This window comes from Balaenoptera physalus (assembly GCF_965194825.1).
Source record: "Balaenoptera physalus genome assembly, chromosome: 3".
Taxonomy (NCBI): Eukaryota; Metazoa; Chordata; class Mammalia; order Artiodactyla; family Balaenopteridae; genus Balaenoptera; species Balaenoptera physalus.
Window position 1 is genome coordinate 158,099,825 of NC_138890.1, and position 25,286 is coordinate 158,125,110.

The window sequence follows — 25,286 nt, forward strand, 5'->3', positions numbered from 1 at the left end:
CACCTTGATATTGGGTGACCCAGGTCCCAAACATTATCTTATCAATTATTTCTCAAACAACTTCTGACGCCAACTCTCACAGGTTGGATTTTCTGCGTTGGTGATTACTGTGTAGAATGGTTATTAGGAAGTGGTCTTGAAATCAACACCCTTGGAAGAAACGGGATAGAAGTAGAATTTGCAAAGGCAAAGGTTCAGTTGTGAAGTATGCCTGAATATCAGGCTCAGATGAACCCAAGTGGGCACTTTGGAGCTAAAATGGCTTGACTGAGCTGTCCCACATTGGTCCAAAATAGCCTGGCCTTCATACTCCCACCACTATGAGTCACTGGACAGGCATCAACCACCATGCCCAGAAGGGTTCTGTCCTTAACTGTAGCTGAGCTGATCGTGAAGACTGTTCTTATCGCTCCCAGTATCAGATTAAAGAGAAGGAAATTTGGATGTTGAATATCCATATCTATCACAAGCACATATGTATTTAGATACTGAAAACAGAAATTTGATATTCCAAATAATAAATAGCACAAACATAAGACAGAAATCCTGAAAACAAGTATTTCATATCAGGTTTCACTAAGGAAGTCAAGGTAGTCCCACATCAGCAAACATGATGCAATTCATTTTGATTAAAAGAGAAAAGCAGTGTTATCATCGCAATTAATGTCAAAAATAACATTTGACATACAGTATTTATTATATATCCTAACAAGCGATCAAACAAATGACTATTAGAAAAACAAAAATATAAGGATATTTATCAAAAGTGATAATCTATATATTCATGAGAAAACTGTAACACATATCTATTCATGAAATATTACAAGCTTTTCCATTAAATTTTCAACAATATTTAATATCTACTTATAGCCCAGTCAATGCAATAAGAATAAAAAGAATAAATAAGAGGTAAATTATAAGGCCAAAATGTTAGTATTGGCAGACTATAAAATCATCTACTTAGAAATTCCAAGATAACCAATGAATAAATTTTATGATATAAATTAATCTACAAGAACCAAAGTTATTTTTATATATCACACTAACCAATTAAATAAGCAAATAGAAAAATCAATTTTACTTACAGCAGATGATGTATTAAGTACTTAGTTGCAAATGTTGAAAGAAATATTAAAATTTTTAAGAATAAAATGCTACTGAAGGGTTTAAAAAATCCCCTGCATGGACTTCCCTGGCGATCAAGTGGTTAAGACTCCGTGCTTCCAATGCAGGGGGAGAGATTCAATCCCTGGGGTTGGGGAACTAAGATCCCACATGCCGTACGGTGTGGCCAAAAAGAAAGAAAAAGAAATCCCCTGCAAAAGGAGCTATCTTATTAACAGATTAAAAAATACACAAAAGTAAATATATTAGTAACCTCCAAATAGTCTATCAATTTGATGTAAACCCAATAAACAGGTTCTTTTATGAAATGATTCTAAAATGTATATGAAATAATAAATGTAAAATGATTGCTATAAAATTATGTAAAATAAGGTCATATAAGAATATATTTCTGTTTCAGATAGTAACACATATGAAAACAATATAGTATTGTTACATCAATATACTTATGTGTCTGTAAATACCAGAAACCTTCCAAGTACATATATATATATAGAAAGGAAATGATCAGGGCTTCCCTGGTGGCGCAGTGGTTAAGAATCCGCCTGCCAATGCAGGGGACACGGGTTCGAGCCCTGGTCCGGGAAGATCCCACATGCCGCGGAGCAACTAAGCCCGTGCGCCACAACTACTGAGCCTGCGCTCTAGAGCCTGCAAGCCACAACTACTGAAGCCTGTGTGCCGCAACTACTGAAGCCTGCGCGCCTAGAGCCTGTGCTCCGCAACAAGAGAAGCCACCGCAATGAGAAGCCTGCGCCCCACAACAAAGAGTAGCCCCCGCTCACTGCAACTAGAGAAAGCCCGCGTGCAGCAGCAAAGACCCAATGCAACCAAAAATTAAATAAATGAATAAATAAATAAATTTAAAAAAAAAAAAAAGAAAGGAAATGATCAAATACACACACGTGCACACACACACACATATTTAAGTAGTCCATTTGTGAACAAAATTATTAAATGAATAGATGAATAAATTTTACAACTTCAGAATTTTTTAAACCCACAAAATTCACAAAGTAATATAACCAGGAGAAAATAAATGCACTCTGTAAAGTAGTGTAAGAATGAGTATATTTGTAAGTAAAATATATACATAAACAACAAACCAGGAGGAAAAATAGGACAAAGACATGAGCAAGCAAGTCACAAAGAAGAAATAAAATAAAACATAAACAAAAGGAAATGTGTTCAGGTCAGGCTCTGAAAAATAGGAAAAGGCCAATAAAAACAATACAAATGTCATTATTCCAACATCAGATGAGAGCAATTATAATGCTTGATAATATCAAATATAAACAATGTGGTGGGAAAGTGAGTATTCTCAAAAAGAACTTGTGGCAGTTTATATTTATTAGCCACATGGGAGGGCAACTTCACTGTATCTATTCATACATAAAATGCACTTGATTAAAAGACCACTTCCCACTTTATATCTTAGAGAAATATTTATACAGATATCCTACTAGTACTGCCACTTAGGACTCCAAAATATATTAAAAGTGAGATAGTGCATTGCAGAAAAATATGTGCATTATGACACCATTTAAGGAAAACTAATGAAGAAGTCAGAAGTGTATTTTTTATAAGACCATATTCGAAAAAAAAGACCCATATTAAAATGATCAGAAAATTGATAGTTTCTGATTAATGAAGTTAATAAGATTTGGGAGTTAAATAAACAGAATTGGTTGTAATTTTTTAAGGCTATGGATTCATGTTTTATTTGTATAATTAAAAAATATAAGATAATGTCTATAACAAGGAAGAAAGATAGCAGGGAAATAGCCCTCCTAGGATTTGAGAGAGTGGTAAATTTTAGGTTAATAATGAAAGCAATAAAATCTGGAGAAAGAAATAAGTCCTTAAAAAGAACAGGATAGGCCAAAGGGATTTAAGGCTTAGAGTGAGAAGTGGAATTGCTAACATAACATAAACTACTTAAAAGGCATAGGATCAGGAAAGAATGTTTGATTGTCAAGTGTTCGAATTTGGGTATATCTCTCAAAAAATACCAAGAAAATATTAATTTATGTAATACCCTTAGTCTAATTGGTGTCAGCTTAATTAACATGTAGATGAAAACAAATTTGATCTAGGTGTTAAAGTCTCCTACATGCATCTGAAACATTGAACATGTTAGTACCCGCACTGAGTTTTTTTTTATCATTTAAAAAATTTATTTATTTTTTAATTAATTTTTATTGGAGTATAGTTGCTTTACAATGTTGTGTTAGTTTCTGCTGTACAGCAAAGTGAATCAGCTACACGTATACATATATCCCCTCTTTTTTTGGATTTTCTTCCCATTTAGGTCACCACAGGGCACTGAGTAGAATTGTGAGATTAGGACTGACATATATACACTACTATGTATAAAACAGTTAACTAATGAGAACCGCACTGTGTTTAAAAGCCGTCTGTTCATGATTTGTATCCTGAGACTCATACTGTGAACGAGGGACATGATTTCCTCTAAATTCTACAATAAACATTTAAGATAATACAAAGTTTAGTTCTAAACTTCTGACATATGGGAAAAAATACTTCGGATGATATGGTAAGACTGATCCAAAGTGAACACTAAAATTAGATATTTAAGGAAATTTTAGCCATTAAATAAACATGCAAAAACTATGGACAGAAAGTTATTTCCTATTATTTATTTTTTGGTGAACATGTATCTGTATCCTAAATTAATTTCCAAGTTTAGATTTTGTGCTAGGTCCTGACAGAAAAAATAGAAGCTTCCTTTCCATCATACACACTATAAATAAAAATATATTCTAAATGTTAATACCAATCAATGGTTTTTCAGTTCCCTCAATATCCCTTATGTTGTGAGAACAAGAACCACAATAGGAAAATGGTTCACCATTTATGATATAAAAAATCATAGAAAAATGAGAAACCCATTATTTTAGATGTATTGAGCAGTACGCTATCCTAACAGCTTTTAGAAGAAAAGATAATAGCCTTGTTCTTCCAATATAGAAATTGAATTTACCTTTCTTTTGATCTGAAACTGCAAGAAGCAGGGTTCTTAATAAGGACACTTCATGAAGCAGAAATAGCAGTAGTGCAGTTTGACTGTGATGTATTAAAATTCCAGGTATGATACCAACCCCAAGTGAATGTAGAGAAATTTGCCTGCCAGCCAAGGGAGCAATGTTCAAACCAGTAGCCATTCTTATTTTACCTTCCTAAAATGAATGCAGACAATTTTTGTAATGGTGATTACTCTTCTGTTGTAGCCTACATGTATTTTTCTTTTCTCAGGATACAACAGAGATATATATATATGTTGTGTATATATAGTATTTTCCATTCCATAAAATTGAACACATATTTATTATCCTGTATACAGACTTTTGTTTTTCCCAAATCATACTGTAACTCTTTAGGGTCAGAGATTATATATAATTATATCCATGCAGAATCTATGATTCTATATGCTCAGTAAGTACTCAAAACAAATACTAAAAATCATGGTTTAATTGACCTGAAAAGGGTTATGAAATAATATTTCCCTTTTCTTCCCAATGAAAAAACTGAGACCATAAAGGTTTAGGATATATACTCAAGATTAGTTAGTTTGTAATCTGATTGATTATACTCTTATCAAAATAAAATTCAAATAGATTGTACATTTCACTTAAGACAATTCAGAAGTACCATTTTTCATTGAATATCTACTGAAATGTCCAAATTCATGATGTAACAAAAGATCCTTATCTCATGAAGTATCTATTTAAAAATCCAAAATTTTTGAGAATTCAGGATTTGAGACAAAAATCCCCTGGTAATTCTCATTAAACAAATATTACTCAGTAACAGTATTTATTTTCGACATCCACCTATATCTTAACGTAACTATAATGAGTATTCCTTGTAATATCATCTCGTAGGGAAATCCCCAGTATGATTTTTTCTTCAATTCTATTTTGTTCGAGAAGCAAAAATATTCTTTCATATTCTTATCAATATATCAGAAGTCTGTCAGTAAGTCTCTGCTGGGCAACAATCCCCCTAAAGCTCAGTAGCATTTAACAAATATGTTATTTTCTTTTTCACACACACAGATTTGTGGGTAAGCTGGAGCATCTCAGCTTCAGGCTAAGGTCTGCAAGTCAGCAGGGGGCTCAATTTCAAGCTAGAGTCCTGTGGTTTGGGTGGGCAGGCTCTGCTCTATGTTTTACCTATAGCCAGTGGGCTACTGTAATAGAAAAATCACGTCAGACTAGTGAAACAGGCAAGGAAGATTCGACACCACTGTACTAGGGGAGAGATTGAACTCAACTCTGAATATACAAGGACAACTGGTGGTTTATAGCCAACAATCAGGGTGAGGAGTCAATGGATGGAAAGATACTAAGAGAAACTTGGTTAAGTATCAAGGGTGAGGGAGGAGAGGAACTTCATTATGTATCAAGGGTGGGGGAAGAAGAGCATGACTGAGTATCAAAGGTGATGGGATTCTTGATCAACTGCCTTAGACTGACTCTTTAATAAAGCCAGGCTCAGCAGGTCAAGGACAAGAAGAAGGAGACGGTCTATTGAAAGGAGGGCTTAGAGAAGGCTGATTAAAGTTGGGTCAAGGATGGAGTCCTTGACAGGGCTCAAGTAAAGTTCTTGTCACTCTCAGAGTGTGTTCTTCTCAAGACACTGGTAGAAATACAAGAAGACAAGCTCCATTGCACAAGCACATTGCAAGCCTTTGATTACATCAGCTTTGCTAACATCCCATTGGCCAAAGCCAGTCACATGGCCAAACCATCAGTGGAGCCTGGAAATAAATACTATACACAACAAAAGGTGGAGGGGAATGAATATTTGCTAAACTATAGTCCACACTATCACTGGGTACAATCCCTCACTCTCTATTCAGAGAAACTTCCAAGTCTAGGGCTTTTTGGTGGTAGGACAAATGGAACATTTACATTGAAGAACAACTTTCTGATCTTTTCTACTTTCTTCCCTCTCATAGAAACCCCTCCCTCCTGACCTTGCTCTCTAGTCTGGAAATCTTTTCACTCACACTAAGTTTTACTTAGTATGGAGAATAGAAAAACTCACTTTTCTAACTGCTTTTTTTTTTTTTTTCTTGAAAATATGCAGTGTTTATTTTAACAGTTGCCAGCACTGCAGCTTCTTTTCTATGGGAGTTGAAACAGATTTCTTTCTTTTATTTTCTTTTTAACTTATAAGATGTTATTTATTTCCCTTCTTAACAGTTCATTTTTTAAAACATCTTTATTGGAGTATAATTGTTTTACAATGTTGTGTTAGTTTCTGCTATATAACAAAGTGAATCATCTATATGTATACATATATCCCCATATCCCCTCCCTCTTGCGTCTGCCTCCTACCCTCCCTATCCCACCCCTCTAGGTGGTCACAAAGCACCGAGCTGATCTCCCTGTGCTATGCGACTGCTTCCCACTAGCTATCTATTTTACATTTAGTAGTGTATATATGTCCATGCCACTCTCTCACCCTGTCACATCTCACCCCACCCCCTCCCCATATCCTCAAGTCCATTCTCTAGTAGGCCTGTGTCTTTATTCCTGTCTTGCCACTAGGTTCTTCATGACCTTTTTTTTTTTTCCCCTTAGATTCCATATATATGTGTTAGCATACTGTATTTGTTTTTCTCTTTCTGACTTACTTCACTCTGTTTGACAGACTCTAACTCCATCCACCTCACTACAAATACCTCTATTTCGTTTCTTTTTATGGCTGAGTAATATTCCATTGTATATATGTGCCACATCTTTATCCATTCATCGATGATGGACACCTAGGTTGCTTCCATGTCCTGGCTATTGTAAATATAGCTGCAATGAACACTTTGGTGCATGACTCTTTCTGAATTATGGTTTTCTCAAGGTATATGCCCAGTAGTGGGATTGCTGGGTCGTATGGTAGTTGTATTTTTAGTTTTTTAAGGAACCTCCATACTGTTCTCCATAGTGGCTGGAATTCCCTATAATGTTAACTTATCTTAAATAATTTAAGGTTAAAGTAAACAAAGCAAAGTAAAGAAATCCCATAAAACAACAGGCATTCAAATATAACTTTCCCACTCCAAAATCCTAGTTGTCAGGGATCACTGAAAAATGCCCATAAAATTGTGTTATAGGCCCTGGTAGAATGTCTGGTGTGAGCCATTGTCTAAAGGCTGTAGGGTTATACCAACTGATAAGGGTTAGGAATGATATCATATAAAAATCAGGAGGCAGACAGTACGTCAATATCTTCTACCTGCTCAAATCTGTCAAATCTGAGAATGGCAACTGCATACCCCCCTCACCTAATACATAAATTTACTTGCCTGAAGAAGTTTACTGGAAAGTCATTTCAAGTTCAAAATCTCTTGGGGATCAAATAAGGTAGGACTGGGCAGAGGGAGAAGTGTATTTGCAAAAAAAATTTTTCCAAAGGTCTGAGCTGAGCACATGAAGAACTCTGGAGCTAAAGTTGTTCTTCAGAAATAAACCCAGTTGAGGCAAGTAAGTCAGGCTTTTCTACCCCTCCAATAACCAGTCATTAGGTGTGGGCTGTCCATTGTGCTAGACAGCTCACTTCTGCTCAGGGTGTCTCCTAGAGAAAAAGCTCAGCTGATATCTGTTGACTGACAATACTTCCAGTGACTGGAGGAATAAGTGCTTCATGAGTATCTCAGGGACTTGAGGGGACATGAGTATCTCGGTGATGCACTACAGCATTCATTACCAAAAGGGTCACTGACACAGTTGTGAAATATGTCTAAAGGGCGCCCTGATTGCTAATAACCCACTTTCTTATGTTTATTCCTGCCAAATATATGCCATCATCCTTATAAGTAGCTGTACTATTTAATTGTAATTTCAGTTTTTAATGCAGAAATGGCTTCAGCCATAAGGAACAGAAATCATATTCATAAGCTGCATTAATAGGTTTTTGAAATTATTTCCTAAGACAGAATACAAATGGTGAACACAAGCCCAAGGTAGAAATTGCTATGAGTTTGAGAGTGTCCTGTAAGACACTGCCTATCACAGGCCAACTAACAACATAGAATAGATATTCAGGACGTTCAATACTTATTTATTGACTGAAAAATAAATCAGTTTAAGCTTTGTGAAGGAACTGCGTTCACCTTTATATCCTCAGGGCTTATCACAATTTCTGGCACAGAGTAGACAGTGAAAATAAGGTGAAATAGATTTCAGGCTTATGATTTGTTTATACTGAACAATGTTATATTTACAAAAAATCCCAATTGATACATATTGACCCATAAAATGAATATCATTTAAAATATGCAAAGGCAATTTTCTAGAAATCACATCTTTTTTTGGAATACTTTTCATCAGTCAGCTTTTTTGCCATATTTTGCTGTGCTAACAAGCAGTCCCAACATTTCAGTGGGTTATATTTAGGTTTTATTGTTGCCTCTGAGTGGGTTATAATTCTGTTATATATCTACAAACCAGAAACTAGACTGAATAAACAGTTCCTATATGGATCTTGTGCTGTGATTCTCCTGAGGGGGAAACCAAGGGCAAAAACATGTGATGGCCCTTAAAGCTCCAACTTGTATGCAGCACACATAATTTCTACTCATATCCCATTGAATAAAAAGAGTCACTTGACCAAGACTGATATCAATGGTATGGCAAGGTAGACTCCGCCCATAGGAAGTACTATATATCATATGGCAGTGGGCAGGTATGTATAAGCATCTAACATCTGAGGAAATAATGATTTGAAACAATTTGCTTATCAATAATTAAAAAGTAGACTTTCATGAACCTCCGTAAAAGTTAAATGAAAATGGCTTTACTGTAAGATATAATTCATGGAATATTTTATGTTTGTTCTTCCAAATCAAAAGAAACTATTCAAAGTAATTCACATGAACCAAAGGTCTTGTAACTGACTTCATAGGAAAAGTTATTTTGAAAGCTTTTAGGTTTCTTTTAGTTCCTGAGGTCAAAAATTAAATGACCTGAGAGATACAGGTTCCTTGTAGGGCTCTGCAACACTTGCTATATGGATTTTGTAAACATCGAAGATGTTAGAGAAGCTCATTTTTTCACTTTATTATTAGATCAAAAACATAGAACTCCTATGATTTTTGTTCCATCACAATCCTACTGAAAAAAACATAAATTTGGCTTCTATTGCACCAAAAACGATCCTTCTGATAGATGAGAAAATCTGAACTATAAGAACTCAGACATCTCTATAAAAAACAATGTCAAAGACAGTGACACTGGTTGTCTTTTGGGAGAGAATCTTGAATATTAGGATTCAGAGTTGGAGGAGAATGTCCTTCCCTGCATACAATTTTGCACATTTTTCAATAATGCACTATATACTTATATTACCTGTTCAAAACATACAAGCAAACAAACAAAACAAATGAATACCTATGTCGAATTACACACTTCCAGAAACTTTCTTCTCCATATCTCCCCATCTTTCTGCTCAGTTTACTTTTATTGTTCGATAGTCAGGAATGGATATTTAGTTAGTAATCAGTTTCATTTCTTATTAACATGTTACCAAAATAAATGCCTTTTTATTTTCAGTCTCTGTTCTTTTCCTGTTCTCTTTTCCTATGTCTCTTTCACTATATTTTCCTAAAATTATTCTATTCCACAAGTATTTTCAGATAGCTAATAGCTGATTAATACAATCTATCCTAAAATTCAAGAGATTAGAAATGATTTTCCAGGAGGTACTCCTGAATGAATGTAAATAGTGTGGGAAAAAGAAAGGAAAAGGTACATTCTAAAGAAGGTGATTTATTGTCAAAGTACAAATGTAAACTGAACGTGATCAGACTTGAGAAAAATATAGCTGCTATTTCACAATACACAGAGAGATGATTTGTTGTGATGCCATTCTGCACATCTGAAATAACTGGTACACCAAATACATACTGTCATTTTTTACCACTCCCTCTAACTTTGTAAATGCACACTTTTCCCATTCAATATGATTCTAATAAGTGGCTGGGAGATTCAAGTAATAATTTCCTCTTCCTACATGTGCATTTGTATATGATTAAACAAAAATGATAATGATATATTTGCAGGCTGAATATAATTAAGTTGATATTGAAAACAACCAAAAAGAACAGTGTGGTATATAGTTACAACCATTATTGGTTTTGGTCATGTACTTAAAACCTGCAAATGGGGATTTTTCTTCAATCCAATTTTGTTTATGCATGAAATCTTATGGTTGTTTAGTTATTATTATGGAATTATCATTGGTTCTATGTATACAGGAGTTGAAAATGTTCTAAAATAAAAGTGCTATCTTTTGCTCTTACCATGTTGTCACTACACAGTCAATATTAAAATCATCAATCAAGTTACCAACTACATAGATAAGATTAAACATGACAATTTCTCAAAATAATGTATGTTACTGAAGGTCTGCTTTAATAATGCCTACAAAGATCCTATCATATTGACCAAAATTTAGAAACTCATGTTATCATTTGCTGCATAACAAATCTTTGTGACTTAATTATGAAAGTGGCTTAAAGCAACAACCATCTGTCATGATTCTGTTGGTAAAATTCTATTCTTGGGTAAGTTAGGGGCTCTTGGTTGCTCTAGTATGGGCTAGACCCAGCTGATTGTGGTCAGGGTTGCTTGTAAGTCTGTGGTCTGCTGTGGATGGCTAGTCGAAGATGACTCAGCTGAGATGGCATATGTCTTCTCCATGTGGTCTCCATTCACCAAAAAATTATATATTTATATAATTTCACATGGAAGAATTGGCAGAACGTCCTCCCCACCAAGAGCAGCAGGTGGGCACATGCCAGTGTTCAAGTACTTTTTCAGCAATTACTTGTGTCATATTTGCTACTGACCATTGGATATACCTTGTCACATGTCCAAGACAAGAATCAGAGCGGATGGGGACCGCTGAAGGAGTAGATAAGGATGTGAACAAAATGGCAACCGTGATTATTGCAGTCTACCACAGGTTTAAAATTCATATCATTGCCAAATATTCCCCCTTCTTTCCTCCCTCCCTCCCTGCCTCCCTCCCTCCCTCCCTTCCTTCCTTCCTTTTTTTTTTCTTTAGTTTTATTTTCTGGTTTCCTATAGCTTTATTTGGCTTCTTTACCAATTTAGTCCTAGCATTTGATTTGCCATATAAATTTTTACTTCCCTTGCGCTTAGAACACTAAGATTTCAGCCGATGAAACTTATTTTTTACTTTTCCCTTTAGACTTTACATATAGCATTCAATTTACTCTCTATATCAGCGAATGGTTTATTCTGAATAAGTTCTTTATACATGGCATGGGTGCAAGCATGACTTTTCCCAAATCAGGATGTAAGAAATAAATCCTGTAACTATCTCCCACTGGGAACCATTAAGCTGCTATAACACTAGTTCAGAGTCAGCTTTCTCACTTGTAATATTAAAGATCACCTTCCATTCCCTGAGGAATATCTTAAGTTGGGTACTATCTCTCACTTTGAAACCATAAGTAGCAGCTCTTAGCAAAAATATTTTGAAAAGCACTCTCCAATATACCCTGCCCTCCTATTACCATATGGAGTACAGCTCTTATCACAAACTGTGTCAACACATAATTAACCTACTAAATGGTAAGTGCAGGGAGGAAATGTAGTGAAATATAGTAAGAACTCAGACATTTTAATAAAAGTATACTGGGACTTCCCTGGTGGCACAGTGGTTAAAAATCCGCCTGCCAATACAGGGGACACGGGTTTGAGCCCTGGTCCGGGAAGATACCACATGCTGCGGAGCAACTAAGCCCGTGCACCACAACTACTGAGTCTGCGCTCTAGAGCCCGTGAGTCACAACTACTGAAGCCTGTGCGCCTAGAGCCCATGCTCCGCAACAAGAGACACCACCGCAATGAGAAGCCCACGCACCGCAACGAAGAGTAGCCCCCGCTCGCCACAACTAGAGAAAGCCCACGCAGAGCAAAGAAGACCCAATGCAGCCAAAAATAAATAAATTTATAAAAAAAAAAAATAAATCGAATTATACTGTATTTCTAAACACTGAAATAGCAAAAGAAAATGAAAAGAAAATGAAACAGGAAAACTTCAAATTAAGTTTATTCAAAAAGTCATTAAAAAGATCAAGACTTGTTGAAAAATTACTTTTCAAATAAATTTCTCTGCTCTCATCACCAAACAATGTCAAGCAACTAAATACTAAATTTTGATTAGGAAGGCTTTTAGATTAATCCTATGCAACTGTGCTATTAGAGGAACTGTGAATATGAAAGAGATAATATTGCTGATTAATTAATTTTCTTCATTTGTTTCCTGAAAAATATGGCTTATATTTTTAAAAATGCTTCTAAGACATTCATAGTGTGTAGAATTTGTCATCTTCTACTTCAACTGATTCTCCATGGAGGCAAAGACAATTCAATGAGAAAAGGATGGCTTTTTTTCAACAAATGATACTGGGAAAATTGGATATCCCCATTCAAAAAGATTAATTTAGCACTTATATCATACAAATTTTTAAATTCAAAATGAATCATACTCCAAAGTGTAATGTCTAAAACAATAAAACTTTTAGAAGAAAATATAGGCGAAAAATCTGTGTAACCTTGGGTTAGGAAAGAGTTCTGAGATACAGTCCCCAAAGCACAAACCACATTAAAAATAGTAATAATATAGAATTTTTCAAAATTAAAGAAGAAACACAACTTTTGCACTTCAAAACGCACCATTAAGAAATTAAAATTTCAGAGAAAATGTTTGCAAATCGTATTTTGCTTAATTTTCAAAACATGTAGAGAAATCTTACAATGATCAGAAGACAAACCCCAATTAAAAATGAGCAAAAATTAGAACAGACATTTCACCAAAGAAGATACATAAATGGTTTAATCACCTGAAAAGATGATCATGCTCAAAATTATTAATCATTAGAGCAATTCAAATTAAAACCACAATAAGATACCACTTCTCCCTACTAGAATTGTTATAATAAAAAAGATAGACAGGGCTTCCCTGGTGGCGCAGTGGTTGAGAATCTGCCTGCCAATGCAGGGGACACGGGTTCGAGCCCTGGTCTGGGAAGATCCCACATGCCGCGGAGCAACTAGGCCCGTGAGCCACAACTACTGAGCCTGCGCTTCTGGAGCCTATGCTCCGCAACAAGAGAGGCCACAATAGTGAGAGGCCCACGCACCGCGATGAAGAGTGGCCCCCACTTGCCACAACTAGAGAAAGCCCTCGCACGGAAACGAAGACCCAACACAGCCAAAAATAAATAAATAAATAAAAAAAGATAGACAATACAAACAGTTGACAAGTATATGGCAAACTGGAAACTCTTACATTGCTGGTGGGAGTGTAAACTAGTACAGTTTAAAACTGTCAGTTTGAAAAACAGTATGACAGTTTATTTTAACAAAATGAATAAGTGTAACATATGAAAAAGTGATTCCATTCCTCAGAATCTTTCCAAGAGAATGAAAACATATGTCCACAGAAAGACTTGTACTTGACTCAGCAGCAAACTTTATAATAGCAGAAAGTGGAAAATATCCAAACGTTTATCAACTGGTGACTGGATAAATAGAACATGATACACAGAAACAACAGAATAGTATTCAGCAGTATAAATGGAATGATTACCAATGCTACAAAATGGCTGAGACCAAGATATTATGGTAATTTAAAGACCCCAGAACAAAAGACCACATATTTTATGAGTCAATTCTATAGAGATAGATGAATAGTTGCTTGGGGTTGGGGTAAGACTGAGGATTGACTGACTCACCAGGGATCACAATGGGTGATCTGAATATTTTATTTTATTTTTTATAAATTTATTTATTTTATTTATCTGTTTTTGGCTGCATTGGGTCTTCGTTGCCGTGTGTGGCCTTTCTCTAGTTGTGGCAAGTGGGGGCTACTTTTCCTTGAGGTGCACGGGCTTCTCATTGCGGTGGCTTCTCTTGTTGTGGAGCATGGGCTCTAGGAACGTGGGCTTCAGTAGTTGTGGTACACGGGCTCAGTAGTTGTGGCTCTCGGATTTAGTTACTCTGGGGCATATGGGATCTTCCCAGACCAGGGCTCGAACCCGTGTCCCCTGCATTGACAGGCGGATTTTTAACCACGGCGCCACCAGGGAAACTCTGAATATTTTAAAATTGGGCTGTGGTGATGGTTGCACAACTGTGTAAATTTATTGCAACTCATTGAATTGTACATTTAAAGTGGGTAGATTTTATGGTCCATAAGTTATAATTCAATAAAGGTGCTAAAAGTAAAGGATACCAGGAATCGTATTTTTTCAAAATGGAGCTGTCAAGGAAATGAGAACTGGCATTGGCATATATGTTATTGACCTAATATTAGTATGAAAACTAATCTTTTCTCCTCTTAAATCAAACATGCTTTATATCAATACCATATATAACAGAGCAATAAGAGAGAATAAGAAAATTTTTCTTTCATAATGTCAATTTTAGCATAAGTATTCTAACTTTCCCTGTCATTCTACCATTCTGCAAATATGAAATTGTTCAGTTTCATATATATGCATATTGACTGGGCATTTCTAGTATCAGAGGAACTTTCTGTATTTTCATGCAGATGACTTTATCTTTCCACTATCCTAGGTGTTGGAAGATAGATTTTAAGCTGTAACTTCTGCCACTGAGTATCATCATTTTGCCCTTTGAAACCAAGCAGACCTCCTTAGATGTTTATTGCGTATGAAAATATGTAAATTAACAGGGCTTATTCACTCAATTAAATTTTCTCCAAGTTCTGCATTACAGTCCTGGAACTTTCTGAACAAGTATTATTTCTTTTTGTCTGGACTATATTTCTACTCATTTCACCTGAGATTGTCTGCCTTTTTGGCAGTCATGTCGTACTTTAATCATATAGAGCCTATATGAAATAACATTCTTGTTTATACACATACATGCTGCTATTTAGACAGGTCATTATCACCCAGGACTTACAGATCTGAGGTAAACAATAGTAAAGAAATTTGACATCCTAAAATTTGTCATTTTGTAATGTAATGATTTCCAGTATCCCCTAAACGTTTTCTCTAATCATCTTTTTATTGCAAATGGAATGAAATTTGCTCGACCATTTATCAGAAACCATGCCTCTCCTTGGGTGCCCTTGATATATAATGCTGACTCTAAATGGGCTATTTATCATGTAAAACCCCCAGACAACTCAAAGAAGAGTAAGTCTGCATATTGGTTTTTTTTTTTTAAGTCTTTATTGAATTTGTTACAATATTGGTCTGTTTTTTATGTTTGGGGTTTTGGGCCACGAGGCATGTGGGATCTTATCTCCCCACCAGGGACTGAACCCGCACCTCCTGCACTGGAAGGGGAAGTCCCAACCACTGGACCGCCAGGGAAGTCCTTGCATATTGTCTTGTTCAACTAAAAATCCAGTATGTTCACTCTAGGACTGAATCAGATGATGGTACAACACGTATCTTTGTCATGTGTTGATTTATTTTTATGTCTGGATTTTGTTGCTGTTTTATGATTAAGCACACATACATTTCTCCCTATATCAAGATTTTATTATTTTCAAAAATAGTCTTGAGACTTTGGTTTAGCCCTCCCGTCTCAATGCTGAGTAGGTAACATCACTAAAGAAGGGAAATGACCTTTACTTGCCCACTACCTTCATATTCTTTTTTTTTTTTCTTAATCGCGGGGCCGGGGCAGCAACCGAGGCGGAAAAGAGTGGCTGCCCGGCCGGCTCCAGCGCGGACGCCGATGGGCGATGCGGCCGGGCGCTCACCTCCCCTTCATACTCTGTTTATGAATTTAACCTTATCAAAGCTTAGCTGTGGTGGGGTCACAACCATCGACGTTTCCTGAATGAAATCTGAAGCCGGCCCCCATACGCCGGAGAGCAGGGAGAGACGGAAGCAACGGAGGGGGAGGCAAGCCACGCCGACGGGTAGGTGGCGGGTTTGTGAATCTCCCCCCGCCCGCCAGAATCCTCAAAGTGTACGGAGGGGCCTTACCTGCCTTGAGTCCCGTGTACTGTGTCCAGATGGTCTCACCACAGTGCGCTGGCAGGGCTGCCTCCTTGAAGTGGCTCCCACTGTGGAAACGGGGCAAAACGCACATTCCCAAGATGGAGCAGGTGAGGAGCATCTAGCTTGAGGGTCAACCGGAGGTCACATCCTCTCCGTGACCTCCTCCGGCTGCTGTTTGTGGTCTTCTCTAGACTGGAGTCACTTCAGAACTGTTTAATTCTAACGTTCAGAGTCAGTCTGAGTTGCAGGAACAAATAAGTGACACACATGGCCAAAGACCAAATGGGTGCAAGTTTCTCAGCTGTATGTTGGCCCTCATACACCAATGGTCAGGAAGATAAATCTGGGAGTAACCATCGTTTTGGAAATATCACAATCTTTTCTCTCTTTAAAAAATTTTTTTTGGGCTTCCCTGGTGGCACAGTGGTTGGGAGTCTGCCTGCTCAATGCAGGGGACAAGGGTTCGAGCCCTGGTCTGGGAAGATCCCACATGCCGCGGAGCAGCTAGGCCCGTGAGCCACAATTACTGAGCCTGCGCGTCTGGAGCCTGTGCTCCGCAACAAGAGAGGCCGCGATAATGAGAGGCCCGCCCGTGCACCGCGATGAAGAGTGGCCCCCACTTGCCACAACTAGAGAAAGCCCTCGCACGGAAACGAAGACCCAACACAGCCATAAATAAATAAATTAAGAAAGAAAGAATCCTGGTCAAAAAAGGTGATGATTTAAAAAAAAAAAAGAAATTGTAAGAGGCTATAAGTACTTGTTGATTTAAAAAATAATAATACAAAAATAATAAATTTATTAAAAAAAAAATTTTTTTTTGATTCCCCCCTCCCCTGACCTGTATATAGTTATGTAAAAATATCATTTCCGCCTTTCTGATTGTTCTATTTCAGTGGCAGACGTTTGACCATAAAACCTAACATTAGGACAAGGGCTAAAATATATTCTCTTTATTTAGATATCTTCTTAAAGACAGAAATATTAAAAACAAATATTAATATTACCAACCCAATTAAAAATAAATGGACTATGAGAATACATATAGAAAGAGGAGATTAAAGCTACTAAAATGGAGAACAGGATATTGATATAAAATAACAATATTAGTATCTTCTATTAGTGCATCCAATTTTGAGTATTTATATTTCTAGAGGATCGGACATTAAAGATACATTATAAAAGCTACTAATCAAGAAACAAGTAAATTTTATTTAAAAATTAACATAATATCTATAAGGGAACTATTTTATTATCAAAGTAAACAATTGTTCAGAACCACAAATCATATTTATACAATAATACTGGCTCTATATACATTTTATAGAAAAAAGTATAAAATAAATTTGAATTTTAAAATATTTCCTATATCAAATGTTTATATAAGATTTGGTTACAAAGTTTAAATCTTTTAAATATAAAGGCAAACAAATATAAAGTTGTCAAGTAGAAAAAATATTCAGATTTTTGGACTTATGATGTACTCCTAAGCTATTAACATATGCTTGATTTTCTAGAGTGCATAATCTATGATAGCAGTGAAATTTAATGTATTTCATATACTTATTTTATAATTATTTTACACCAGTAATTTGCTGTTGTTGTTAATGTTATTATTCTTACCATGAAGTTGACCATTATATACCATGATATATAATTATATCATAGGTTGCCAAACAATTTATCTCATTTAAATTCTCTTTGTAAAAATGAATATTGAATTGCATCCATTTTCTCTTTACAAGTAGTGCTAATTCCAGACTTCCCAACATCAGTCAGTAGCACCAATATTTCTTTAGTTATTTAAATTTGAAAATTCAGATTGACCTCTAATATCATCCTGTGCATTATCATCTCTATCCAGGAAGTCATGGTATCTTATAATTTCTTATTTCAAAAGTGCATTTTCATTTATTCCACATGTATCTTAATCCATGCCCTGGCCATCCCCAAATAATGATACTTGCCTCATAATGGTGCCCCTTCCTTGATTCCCGGTAGATTAAAAAATAAACAACAACTCAATTTTATAGTTGATATAATGTATGTTGACTTAATATGTTTATTAATTCACCACAACACAAGTCCTAGGCCCCAACTGGGCTAGTTTACAAAAGCTTTAAGCCTGAATATACGAATTTCTCTACCTATCCAAATTGTTATCTTCTTTTAGCTCCCAGTTTGATCCCAGCTATATTTTGTGGTCTTCCCAAAGAACTGCAGGACTTATCAGTATTGCTCATATTTCTTGCGTTTCTCATTTTCACATATTCAGTAATCCCCTGGGCTGTCCCCAGAATATACCTAAACAGAATTTTTCCCTTTGTGGGAAGTAGCAGGTGGTTAGGAAGGTGAGAGTTGGGATTCTACTGATTGATGGCAGCTCACAGCCTAAGGAGAAAGTATTCAATATTATTATCAGCTGCTTCTAATTCAGAAAACAGTTTTTTGGCAGGTGTGATTTTGTGAAAATAGAAAAAGACATTAGAATGAGATCCACTGAGTATGAACCATGACCCTGATCCTGACACTGTCAGTGTGACCTTGGGCAAAGGACACTTCTTATCTGAATCTCAGTTATATCATCTATAAAATGGCAATAAAAATATCTTCTTATCTTGTTGTAACATTTACAGAAGATAATATTTATCTCAAACACACACACGGTCTTTAAAAATTAGTTTCTTCCATAAAAGGCTGAGTCCCATGTACATTTCTAATCAAGATAATGAGAAAATTATTGAAGTAGGTCTGATCTTTACCTGTTTGCAACTCTGCTTAGTCTGAAGTTCACTGTTTTGTGACAAAGCCTTCTGCTAGTTCACCTTTTCCTTTTTAAATGTTACGTTTATTTCTGTTCCAAATGGAGATGCATTTATAATCTTGGGACAAACGACATTTCATTTTAGAATACTTAGTTTATATATAGTTGTTGGTGGTAAAATATTTGGTTGCTGTAAGTTTTTGAGGACCAAAGACTTTTCGATGATCTCCAGAGATTATAGTGTTTACTATTTTGCATTCACTATTCACCCTAACACAAAGCAATGTGCACTGTAGAATTCAACAATTATTTGTTCAATGGGTCATGAAAATATTAGTCAATTCATGAGGTAAAAATGATGTTTCTTAATAATCAAGATTTTTTACACCATTGAAATATAATCTACAAAGTTGCTATATTCAGATTTTGTATTCAAAGGGCAATAAAGACATACTAGAGGCAAGCATTAGAGTTTAGTGATTATGAAAATGAGCTCGAGAGTTCAGTTGCCATAATTCAAATTCTGACTCCACTGATTACTCTATGACCATTATATGTTATTTAACGTCTCTATGACTTTGTTTTCTCATTTGTGAACTGGAGAAAATAATATTACTGCCTTTACATATGCGATAAAAGTATAAGTGAAACATTTATCCCCATGCCTGACATCTAGTAAGTGCTCAGTAAACATTAATACATTTATTATTAGTAATAGTTGTTGTAGTGTTTTATTGTTTTTGGGTGACTAGCCAAATTTCTTATTTCCTGCTGCACTCTCTGGCAGTAGGTTTTGTCCAGTTATTTTGAATCATCAGCTTACCCTAGAGAATCTGGGTATCCTGCCTTAATATGAATCCCAAAATATTTGACATCACAGGTCTGCAGATCTATCTTCTCCTTCTGCCCCTTGTTATAGACATAACTGTTATCCTAGGATATCAGAGGATATGCCTACAGTTTTTGGACCCTCTGATTTCAGTTGCAGCTGAAAGGGACACATCCATGTGATTGTGACCCACTTTCTTGCTCATGGTAAACCCCTCAAGTGAGGAAATGCCTGTCTTTGCTAACTTCCCTCGGGCTCATTTTACACTGAAGAGAATGGTGGAAGTCACGAAGCCTACATGTGTGTATATCGCAAAAGAGGGGCAGTCTAGATTGATGAGGGAAGGGAGCTTCTGGCCTTTTGATTGGAAATTCTTGGGGGTATTCTGTATACTTCTCTGAAATCCTAATGGCATCAAGACATGTTCCTCACCGTGGCCACTTTGGATCAGGCCGCTTTACACTGGTTCTGGAGATCACCTGGTAAATAAACTGTGCGCACATGGGACTTTGACTCATCCTCTGCTTTAAGTAGAACACAAGCAAGGAAGCATAATCCCCAAGATTTAAAACACTGAACACTGATTTTTCCTTCTCTCTAGTGTCAACATCCAGAATTTAGTAAAAACCTCTCAATTGTTCTTATGCAACTCCTTACATTCATTTCTTTTTCTGTTTGAAATCATTTTAATTTAACAATAAGTACTAGATATGAAATGGCAAAACAAAGGTAAAGGAAGTATGATCTTTACCCCAGACTTGCAAACCACCTGGTAGGCAACCTCATTTTTTTATGTTTTAGGATCAGAGAGAGAATGTGGTAGATTGTATTATTCTTCAAAATAATCACCGACCTTCCCATGCTTCCCTTCCTCTAGGAAGTTTAGGCATCTCTTTCACATTGACATAATGTCACACTGACACCATGCTTAGCAGCAATGTGTCTGTGACTTTCTTCGGCCAAGGAAATATAAACAGAACTGATGTATGTAACTTCCAAGCAAAAGTTATTGTTATTTTTGTTATTTGAATGAGAATCTCCTGATTTCTATGTTTCCTTTCTTTATCTGTGAGATTGGAATTGTTCCATCAGCCTGGGTGGTCCTGAACTAAAGAAGTTGTGAAGCAAAGCTATAGTTGACCAAAAATAGACATGCCGAAGAGATAGAGATACTTATTAAGAGATAGCAACAAGCATCCAGGGAGGGACTCGAAAGCCTGAATCAAAACAATGACAATTGTGGGTAAGATAAATGATAAAATGATGCTTTTAGTGTTATTTAGGAAGTCTAGTTGATGGAACTTGTTGATGCATTAAGTGTAGGTATAAGGGTGACAGTGCTTGAATTCTGGCCCATATCACATCATGTTTTAATTTTTCACAGCCTTGTGATTAATTTTCCTTTGTTTACTGTCTTTCTATCTCTCCCTTGCCAACAGAGTAATCTTTCTTATAACATAATTTTGATGATATCATTCCTTTTCTAAAAAGTCTTCCATGGCTCCCCATTACTAAAGAATTGTTCTATCTTCTTAGCTTTAAATATCTGTCATAATTTTTTAATATTCATTTCCTACTTCTCAGGGCCTTCCTTCTTTAAAGAAACTCTACTTCTTTTACTGTTCTTCCCCCAAAAGGATTTTTGAGTTTCCACTTAAATGCCTTGTCCCAGTCACCACTTTTGCTTTAGCACTTATTTTTTTTTTTACCTTTAATTACTTGAATTCTACTTGTTTGTTTTAGTCAAGTTAGATAAGGTTCATGTGTGGTAGCATACAACCCCCAAATCTCACTGGCTTACAAATAAAATCTTTATTACTCTCTCAAGCTACATGCTCGTCTTGGGACAGCTAGGACTCCAGTGTTCTGTACATTCAACCATCCAGGCTGATAGAAAACTTCTATTTGAAGTAGGACAAACTTATTTTTGTTTTTCAATATTCTGCTGAGAAATGATAACGTTCTTGACCGTTTGTGTTTCAAAGCAAGTCATATACCAAATCTGGAGAAGAGAATTAGGTCCCTCCCGGAGAGTGGAACAGCAAAAATCTGAAAAAATCCTGCACTGACAATATTTTCCAAATCATCACTTTCAATCTTTTCCAAATCCCACTGATTTCATTAATCTGATCTTGTCTAACCCATATTTAAACATCACTTCTTTCTCAACTCTTACCATCTGTACTAATTATACAGCCCATCTTGTAATGCCCTAGGCAGGGGTCGACAGATTTTTCTAAAGGGATAGATAGTAAACATTTTAGATTTCAAGTCATAGGTCCCTGTGGCGACTACTCAACTCTGCCATTGTGGTGCAAAAGCAGTCATTGAAATATGAAATATGAAATATGGAAAGAATGGGTGTCACTGTGCTCCAATCAAACTTTGTTTTCCAAAGTAGGTACTTGTCTGCTGCAGTAGCTTGCAGAACTCTTTCTTTGACCAGTGACTGTCAAACTTGAGTGTGCATTGGAAACATCTGAAGGGATGTTAAAACAGATTTGTGGATACTACTTTTAGAGTTTCTGACTGGATAGGAATGGGGAAGGGCTTGAGAATTTGCCTTTTCGATATGTTCCCAGGTGATGCCTTTGTTCCTGGTCTGGGGACCATACATTGAAAATCTCTGACCTGCAGAACAAGGCAATATTCTGTATTCAATGACTTGCTATTTGTGATCAGCAAACGAATTTAAATAAATGAATAAATTCTATTATAAAATTAAGAAATAAACAATGTTCATAATTTTCATTCATTAGCATATTCCTTTCTTCACAAAAGCCAGTGACTATACTTAGCCAGAGAATGCCCTGAATAAATTTTTATTGGCTACGAGTGAGTTACAATAAAGTTAGCATTCACCTTTTTATAGTGACACAGCATACAGTGTCATATAGTGACACAGCTGTAAATATTATACTTTTCTATGCCACCTTCACATGATGGACAGGTAACAAAATTGTTTTGTTTGTAAAGTCTCTCTAAGCTACTTCAGCTTGTCATGACACACAAAGCTTGGCTACACCAAATGCATCAACCCATTTATATTACTTCATTACTTCATTACTTCATACTTCCACTCTCCGGAAAATAAGATTTCAGAAAGACACATTAATTTTATTCTTATTTAACAGTGACATTGAAAAGACATTCTTATTTGTGCAGTTGTTCTAGCTACCAATCCTGTTTGTAGTTATACATATTTTTAAAACTCCATAGACATTCTGTACTCTTGAGATTTTGACACACTTGGATTAAATGATTACCTCCAATATTGCTGCATCCTTGACATATAAATGATAAAGTGCCTTAGATAATTAGAGAAAAAAAAAAGATTCCCCATAAACTTGTTTAAGCAAATTTCTATTCAGTAGTTAGCACTTCAGGAGTGAAATTGTTGGAGGAGGTCAAAAGGTCATGACTGCGGATTGACCCACGCGCTGGACCCGGATAACCAGAAGCCCCTTACACCCCTTCCTTGTCCTTGGGATATACATTTGGCACCCTATTCCAGGCACTGGGAGCCACTTCAAGGATGCAGCCTTGAGAGAGTAATGTATTACTGCGACCGTCTGGACTGCATACATGATTGAACCCCGTTAAAGCCTCTATAAAACTTTTAGGATTCTGGCATGCAAATGTGGAAAATTTACTTGTCTTTCAGCCGCCATAGACAAACCCCATATGTAAGTTTCTTTGCTTATTAAAACTGCATCTACCAACCTGGAGTGTTCTGCCCCTTTGTCCAATCTCTCTTTGCTCTCCGTGTCCTGGGGCCAGTTTTGAAATTCACTGCTGGGGAATTCCCAAGGTTGTGACCCAACAGAAATGTAAAGAAAGATCATCACAGATAAAGCAGGCATTGTGCTCTGGGGATTTTGGAAGAAGTAGCATTATTGTTTTCAATAGTGTTACTCCTCGTTGTAAGATTTTCTAATCATTATAATATTCAATAAAGTTGCAATTTATCACTAAAAAATTCCCCCAGTTAGGGAAATTAATGTCAGTTTAAAAACTCTTACCAAATTTAAATAACCAAAATTAAAGTAGACTAACATATAGTCTGAACACTTTTTAGTACCTCACAGAATCTGGACCAAGTTCTATGAGCATGGAAACAGGTAAATAAAACTAGTAGAAATTGCTCGAATAAGGTTGTTGTCATCAATTAGCAGCTGATTGTTGTTCAAAGTTTAGAGAATGAGACAACTTCGAGGTAAAATGGGCTTTATTTTCTGGTTCCACAAAAATAAAAGAATCAGGTTACTTAGGGGAGTGAGGACTAGAACGTAAGCCGTTTGCCTCGCAGCTGCTAATCCTCTGATTCTGAACAGACTCAAGCACTTAACGGCCAAAGCTGCGGCGCTAACTAACCCAGGTGCCGTCACTTTCTCCGCGTCCAATCTTCACCCTCTACTAAGCTCACTTAATGAGGGTTCTGAGAGCTCACTTAATGAGGGTTCTGAGAGCTTCGATTCCTTCAAAGCATTGTGCCATGAACTCTAGGGGTGGAAAAAAAACAAAGAAGATAAATTTCAAATATAGGATTCAATTACTTTTCACAACTCGATGATGTGTCAGAGGCACGCTGTGTTTTGTTTTGAGGGCGGGGAGATGACCGGGAGGGAATCCTGGGCTCCCATTGGCTGGCCGCTCGGCGCTGCAGCTGAGCTCCAGCCGCTCGGCGAGCATCATTGATCTGAAGGGTAAACGTGGAGGGAGCCGCAGAGAGGAGTTCAGGCGTTTCTGAGAAGAGAGGCAGACGCTTCCAGGAAGAAAGTGGTGTCTACTGGCTGCCCGGCTTGGAGGACCTTTTGTGACTGAAAGGGGACACAATGCAAGGCAGTTTGCTGCTACAGTGATTCAGAAGCATAAGAGAGAGAGAGAGAAAGAGAGTGAGATATCACCCTCGTTGCAAAGCCTGGCTTGTTGCCTCCTGCTGCTGCTCTTTCTGCTGCTGCTTCTGCAGCCGCCGTGTCTGCCATCAGGTAAGGCTTCCTTTTTTTTTTGATGGGGATTGCGTCATGTGTGATTGCTTCAGGGTACACGCGCAGAAATTCATACACGATCAATAAAGTGTTGCCTAGGGTAATCAGAAGCTGAAGGAGGGAGGTTGCACACAGGTCTGGCATCTCAATTAGGAACTGGTGCGTGGGTTTGCTTTGGGAAACTTCGGTAAGTTCTAAACAAGTCTCTTGTCTTCAGAGCGAGAGGTTAACTTAAAAAGAGAGGAAAAGCAATGTTTTAGTCACTAATGTACCTTGCTTCGCTTTGCTAAACTTTCAAATGAAAATAATGCTAGGTGTTCAACTGGTTATATTATAAATGACTTTATTAATATCTTTTTTACACAAAGTAATTAATGCTTTATTTTCAAACGTCTTCTGTAAATGTCTCAACTGATTTTTATTAAAATACAATAATACCCCTACCCCATTCTCCACTGATTTTTTTTAAGACATATAGGTTTTTAAACTTCATTCTTCATTAAAAATGAAACAACTGTAAAGCAATGTAAATGTTTC

General features: G+C 36.5%; 1 protein-coding gene across 1 annotated transcript in view; it reads left to right on the forward strand.

Annotated features, from left to right (window-relative positions):
• Nucleotides 1-16,981: 16,981 nt before the first annotated feature.
• CDH12 (cadherin 12) overlaps nt 16,982-25,286 on the forward strand; it is a 998,421-nt gene continuing 990,116 nt past the window's right edge. The window contains exon 1 of the mRNA XM_082453738.1: nt 16,982-24,749. The gene's annotated coding sequence lies outside the window, so the exon portion shown is untranslated. The remainder of the gene's footprint in view (nt 24,750-25,286) is intronic.